Source organism: Oryzias latipes, chromosome 2 (genome assembly GCF_002234675.1).
Source record: "Oryzias latipes chromosome 2, ASM223467v1".
In the NCBI taxonomy this organism is placed as follows: domain Eukaryota; kingdom Metazoa; phylum Chordata; class Actinopteri; order Beloniformes; family Adrianichthyidae; genus Oryzias; species Oryzias latipes.
Window position 1 is genome coordinate 21,615,516 of NC_019860.2, and position 7,044 is coordinate 21,622,559.

Below are 7,044 nucleotides of genomic sequence, written 5' to 3' on the forward strand. Positions count from 1 at the left end.
CCTTTGTAATGTCAAATGTGGCCCAAATGTTAAAATTTCAAATGAAGCTTCTGATAGTATAAACTCCAAATCTAGACCTGCATCTGTTATTGGAACAAATGGCCATACTTCTGATTAACTTCCACTTAAAATTTCCAAATGTTCCTACCAAGCACACTTAGACTACTTAAGAGGGATAATTCTTTCTAAACAGTTTTTCCCCGCTTTATACTTCACTGCAACTTGCCAAAAAAAGTCAGTTTAAGTGTTTAAATACTGAAGCAAGACATGAACTTTTATTTTGATATTCATAAAGGCTTGTTAGTACATGGTGTGTTTCGGGACCCTCCCCACGTCAGTCGTGGCGCTTCCTGACAATCAAAGCTTCAAATTAGCAGCGGCAGATCTCCACTAATCGACATGTGAGCCAGTGACACTCTATTAAAAAATAAGCCCAAGAGTCAATTGAGCTGCGTTTTACCCCCACAAAACCACAAAATATAAAACAGGACTTTAACGAGAAGCACATGGAGGCGAGGCGAGGAGCTTCAGCTGGCTCCGGATGGCGTTCTCTCCTCATTCATACTTACACCACATCATAATCAAATCCCTGCTGAAAGTAACAAAGCCTGTCTCCAAAGCAATTCCACACTTGCTTACAAAGCAAATGTTGAAACTGGCTCCGGGACAACGCAGAGCAGTAGGCCTTAGCATGACACAGCGTTTTCTTGACTTCATTAAATTATATTCCTTTAGTAAAATGTTCATTTTATTTGTAACTAATGAGCTGTTCTGTGACAGCCTTGACTGTTTGCACCCCCAAGTCGATAGAAATGAGTGTTGTTGATTGTCAGCAAGAGCGCACGTGCACACAAAATAACTGCACAACATGCAACAATCTACTCAGTCACATTCATCACCCCTCTGTGTTTAACTGTATGTTCTTTTACAATCTTTAGAGGCTAATATATGAAATGAAATGCCTTTGTTAATCGATGCAGCAGCCTTAATGAAAGCCTCATCTGATGCAGAAAGGGATTCAGGCCATTCTCCACAGGTGCAGTCCCTTCTGGAGCGAGTGCGGCGGTCATCACAGCCAGGAAATCATTTTAAGCCACGGGCCTCGCACAGAGGAAGGAGAGATTGCTGTATCTCACTCAAGAACTGACTTGGAACAATTGGAGTGTTTGATATGACAGGTGGACTGGGACACCCAGTGGAGTCGTATGTCCACCTCTCACCCAGAAGGTCTGCCAAAGATGGTGAGCTTCAGAGTCCAGAGGGACTCCAGCAAAAAGGGAATGCCTTTCCAGATGCAAGAAAATACCATTTTCACAGCCTCATCAAACCCTGTAATTTATTCAGGGTTTTAATATTAAGATTTTAATACCAAATCTTTCGCCGGGCGCTCAAAATAACTTCTTTGAACTACCGTAACTCTTCAATCTCGTACTTAATTAACCTAATTTACAACCATAATCGACTTTGCTACCGTAATCCACTCTACTACCATAATCCCCTCTTCTACACGATCTACTTTACTACCTTTACATGTTGAACTACAGTAATCTAATTTACTTGTAATCCACTACAGACCTTGCATCCTCTTTTCCTAGATCACATGAAAAATCTGATAACTGAAGGAATCATTGTCTTTTGATCTGACCTACATCGGTTGTTATGAATTTAGGAGCACTTTATCTTTCTGTTACGGTCTGCTAATTCCACCAAGCAGAATTCCACCTCATTCTGATAATAAAACAAGTAATTTCTATACTGAAGAAGATAAACAAGGGCGTTTCAAGTTAAGAAAATGACTTTTATTGATAGTTGTACTTGTGTATGAAGGTGTTTTGGAGAAGAAAGGAGAAAAGTGACTTCAAAAAACCAAAATGAAAATTCTACCCAATGTTTGAAACATTGGCTAGAATGTTTCAAACAAAAACTCCATCAGGAAAGCAAGGAAAAACATAAAAATCATTACATGCAAGTGATATAATAATTCTTAACTAAAGCCATTCAATTTAAGGGAACCAGGTATTAAAAACAAAACAACCGTAGTAATTACAACTAAAGGAGGTAGAGCGTTTAGCCACCAAGCCCCTGTTTTATGGAATAAGCTCCCAGCTCATGTTAGAGAGGCCGACACAGTTTCTACATTCAAAGTTAGACTGAAAACATTCCTCTTTGGACAGGATTATTGTGAGACAAGTTAGTATTCCGAGATTATTTAACTTAATGTTAATGTGTTTAAATGAAACTTAATAACAATAACTATTTGTTTTTAGGCTGCTAGAAGTTGAAGCTGGGGTAACTATGGTGCACTGGGGTTCTGTCCTCTTTTCTCATCTACTTCTACCCTCTCTTCTCTATTCTTGATCATTATTCATCATTTAGTCCCCTCTGTTTGGTGCAGTGCGATTCATGTATTGTTCCTCTTTTCCCTCTTCCTTTCGGCGGGAGTGGGAGTGCTTCCAGATTGCAGTTGGCTAATCCGTGCTCTGTACCTGACCGAGTACCTCGTCTCTGCTGCTGCTCCTACACCTGGCTGTGGATCCTGTCTCCAGCTCGACTCGCGCCCCCGACTGTCCCCCCCAACTCCATCTGGATGAAGCTCGTCTGCTGGACTTTAAATATGTAGTTGTAGAGTATAAGTTAATTCTTCTCTAAGAGTTCTGGTAAATCGCCTGTCCGTCCTGGGGGAGGATCCCTCCTTCATGTGGGCACCCCTGAGGTTTCTTCGATTTTTCCGGAATCCGTTTTTTTAGGAGTTTTTCCTTACCGTGAAGGGGGGTCTAAGGGCAGGGATGCCAGTTTAGTTTAGCCTGTTTGTTAGTTCAATTTAGTATTTTCCTATTGAATTCTATGCATTCATTTTGATTTTTTGTTTAACTTTTTCAATTACCGATATGAAGCACATCGAGACAACTGTTGTTGTGAATTTGGGCCATACATATAAAATATTGAACTGAATTGAATATAATTAAAGCTGGATTTATTGAGAAAAGACGACTCTAATTAAGATAACTACACAACAGAGCACAAAAAAAAAAATCAATATTACTGTCATGGTACCTCTGTCAGTCTCTCCTCCCCACTCTGCTCTGCTTTCCTGATTGGACCCAGCTGTGGATGCTCACCTCATCATCCACCTGCCTTCATAAGGAGATCCAGTCCCAGCATTCATCGCCAGTTCGTTGCCCCTTATGGTGCTTAGCCTGGTCTCTGTATCAAGTATCTACGCTGTTGTTCCCTGATTCTCTATTAACCAAGCTTCTTTGCCTCATCTACAGGACAAATCACCAAGAGCTGTCCACCTGGGTCCTTTCCTGTAGGTGCAATCTTAACCTCCAGCCACACCACGACATCAGCCAAACCAAGAATTCCAAGCCACGCCAAGATATCGAGCTACGCCACAACTCCAAGCCAGAACTCCCGGTCGTCACCCCATACTCATCACCCAGTCGGACAATCATCATATCACTCACCCTCGGATCCGCGTCCAGGAAAATAAATCCATTTAAATTCCATCTGGGTCTTTCCCGCCAAGCGAACATGACAATTACCAACAACCGAAAGAACAATTCCAAAGAAACTACATATCAATTCTCACAGTAACCCCTCCTAAAAACTACCACAAATACCAGGTGTCCCCAAAAACAAACTAATGGGATGAGAATGAAAAAAACAACTGGGACTGAATCAATGTTGGGTATAATTGGTCCAGACGGAGTGAAAATGCAGCGCTGAAACAGCTTCTATTAAAACAGGCAGACAGGATAAGTTGGATGGTAACGTGGACATAGAGTAAGTAACCTGATGTGGGCTGCAGTGGCAGCTGAGAACTGGGACTCCACTGCTGTGTTGTGGAGGACACAAAAGCTGAAAACTAAAGACTACAAAATGACTTTGCAAAATGTAATTGTGACATAATAAACAGGCGAACAAAGACAAAGCCATGGGCTTCAAAATGCAACTGTTGTTAATTAAAGCAGCAGGAAGCAGCTGGGTGTATTGAATCTTTGCATATTCATAAATTCTGCCATCACGAAAAACTTTTCAATGACTCCAACAATCCCATTTTTTGGAATATTTTATCTGTCTCACATTGTTGTGGAGATATTTTTCACCAATTTCTTTTTTTCCAACACAACTTAGGTTCATTGGGGTTGTTTGGCACTGCCTCTGGCACAGCTTGCTTAAAGTCCCACCACAGCTTTTCAGCTGGAACGAGGTCGGAACTGTTTGTGAAGCATTTTCTTCTCAGAGATTGTGATGTAGTTTTCGTCTTGTTCAGTCTTGTAATCTTTGTCCAAACTTAAGAGGTTAAAAAAAAAAAAGTCTTCAATGAGACTGCGGAAAATTCCAGTAAACTAAACACTTCAGGGTTGACTTGTTAATTTGTTTACAACACAAAAACATATCACTTCTTCAACATATTCTGTTGTTCCGTATACGTTCTTTTTTTGTTTACAAAATATATCTCCACTTACTACAGATTTCTACATTAGGGTTGTATCTTAAAGACTTTATCATTTAACCATTGTTTGCATTTGTCCTCCCGCTGACCCCGAAAGCTCTGCACCTATTTGTGGCGCTCAGATTTTAGTAAGACTCTTTTATGAGACGAGAAAAGTGGGAAGACGTGCTGTTTTTTACCTTTACGTGCTTCGACTGTCATCTGCAGTCTTCATCAGAAGGGCTCCAGTCCGCTGTGATGCCTGCCTATCAGCTGCTTGTCCTGGGCTTGGTCAAAGACTGCCGTTGGAGATTTCAGATCTGCTTCGAAGTTTAGTAAAAACAGCTGTGATTCAACAATTGTTCATTAAGAAAAGAAAATGCTTGTGCCACAGGGTCGGAAGGTGATTTTGTTACCTTTAAGGAAAAAGGCAGGTTCCTGGTTTGCATCTTGGCTGCATCATCTTTAGATGTTCTCCCTGAAAATGCAAATGAACGATTGGAGATCTTGCACTTCAATTTTTGATTAAGTCTCAGTCCAAACTGCCCTTACTTGTAGGTACTGTGGGCAAAAAATGGGCATAAAATATACAGGAAGAGACAAAATGCATAGTTTTTCCTTTAGGCATTCTATAAGCAACAGATCGTAGAGAACACTTATACAACCCGTAAGAATAAGTAATGGTGAAGTCAGTGACACAAGCACTTTTCCTTTTTTCAACCCCCCAAACCATGCACACTGCGCAAGAAGCCCGTTAGTCCTATAGTGCAGTGTTTTTCAACCAGTGTGCCGCGGCACACTAGTGTGCCGTGGGAGATGGTCAAGTGCGCCGTGGAGAAATTGCCCTCATTCACTGATCTAAAAACATTTTCCATCTGTGTTCATCCAAACAGGCCCTGAGAACACTGAGTAGTTAGGAATATAAAAGATCTTAAAATGACTTTTTCTTTGTGTTTATTTAATTCTATTAAAGACATTTTGATAACAATTACGGTACCGCGATTTAGCTGCAGCTATAACTGTGTAAGGAAAAGTCCCGCCCCTTTAACTGTCTCCGCCAATCATTCTTGAAGGCTTAATCACATGTCATCAGTCTGACCAATCAGAAGTGGTTAAAGTCTTCACTTCCTTGTTCTTAATTCTGCTGATAAAGACGCTCAGTTCTAACAAAAATACCAGCTAAAGCTCGTCTTTAGCTGGTGGTTCATCTCTTAGAAAAAGACAGCCGCAACTTCCTGCTTTTTCTGCCACAATTATCACAAAAATCCACGTCAGATTGCGGGGGGGGGGGGGGGGGGGGGTTGCAGTCGATCAATACAGACCATGAATTTCTGCTTCTTTTTTTTTGGATGCTGGTGTGCCGCAGGATTTTTGTCAGGGTTAAAGTGTGCCGTGGCTCAAAAAAGGTTTAAAAACACTGCTATAGTGCATTCATGCAGTGTCATTAAGGAGCCAGTACTTGCACTTTAAGGCCGTGTCACACGGCTACTATGTACGTTGGTCCTATGTGAATATATGTAGAAAAAGTAAAAAAAAAGGTGCTCCCTTTATGTGAATTTTTTTACAGATGTATTACGAATGAACCACTTTAAACAGCGAAAAAAGTACAAATAAACCACACATAGAACACTTTAATCAATGTACCGTAGAACATGAACCGTGTGTGATTATTGTGCTGTTTATAAGGAATTCATTAGTGATTTGTGCATCATATGCATAATTTTAATGTGATATGTGCGCCTGACACGCCAAATATAAAAGTTTTACATTGGTGGTACATACGTGAAAGCCAAAAATTTATGCATCTTGCAAAAATCACGCACAATTGTGTAAGATATACATAATAATTGCAATAATTGTGGCTGAAACCCTCGACAGACATCTGCGCACATCAACAAATGACAATACACTTATGAATCATGTATATCACAAACGTAGCTTGAAAGACTGAAATTTCATATGCAGAACATGCGCAAAATGTACATAGTGGCCGTGTGACATGGCCTTCACCAACTGACTTGAGTGTGGCGTAATGGTGCCGTGCGCCAGCATCAACTGTAGCTCATGTAAGCAAATTTAACCTCCTGAACACTTTATGATACACTTACCACACAATTGTACATTTCATTTTTATTACATCCCATGAAGTGGCCAATCACCCAAAATGTTTTCCAACCAACCTGCCATTGAAGCTCCTTATTGGCTAAACACACCTGATCCAGGTAATCAGCAGCAAATAAGGCTGGGTTTCTGGAAAACCAGCAGGACACCGGCCCACGAGGCCTGGATTTGGGGACCCCTGCTCCACACGGTCGCATGTTACCAAGGTTCTACTCTTTAGTTCTGTATAAAAACCACCTTTATTGTGGGGTTTAGTGTCTTCCTTACCTACTTAGCCTTGGCCTCTGTTAGCTTCAAGACTACGTCACAAAACACTAACCATAAGGACGACAATTGTACTGTACGTTCTGTTGTCTACGACATTCTTTAAGGTGGAATAAGGTTCAAGGGAAGTACAGAACACATCTGCACTCCCCTAAGAAAGCAGCCTCTCCTCTTTATAACCCTCCATGTGCCTGAATCACCCCAAAACAAACAGCACCTTC

At 41.0% G+C, this 7,044-nt stretch overlaps 1 long non-coding RNA gene across 1 annotated transcript; it reads right to left on the reverse strand.

Moving 5' to 3' along the window:
* Window positions 1–2,888: 2,888 nt before the first annotated feature.
* LOC111949229 lies at window positions 2,889–4,919 on the reverse strand. Its single transcript, XR_002875247.1, has 3 exons — window positions 4,855–4,919; window positions 4,639–4,758; window positions 2,889–4,296 (listed from the first exon to the last, which is right to left on the reverse strand). It is a non-coding gene; the product is annotated as an uncharacterized LOC111949229 (long non-coding RNA).
* Between the last annotated feature and the right edge of the window lie 2,125 nt (window positions 4,920–7,044).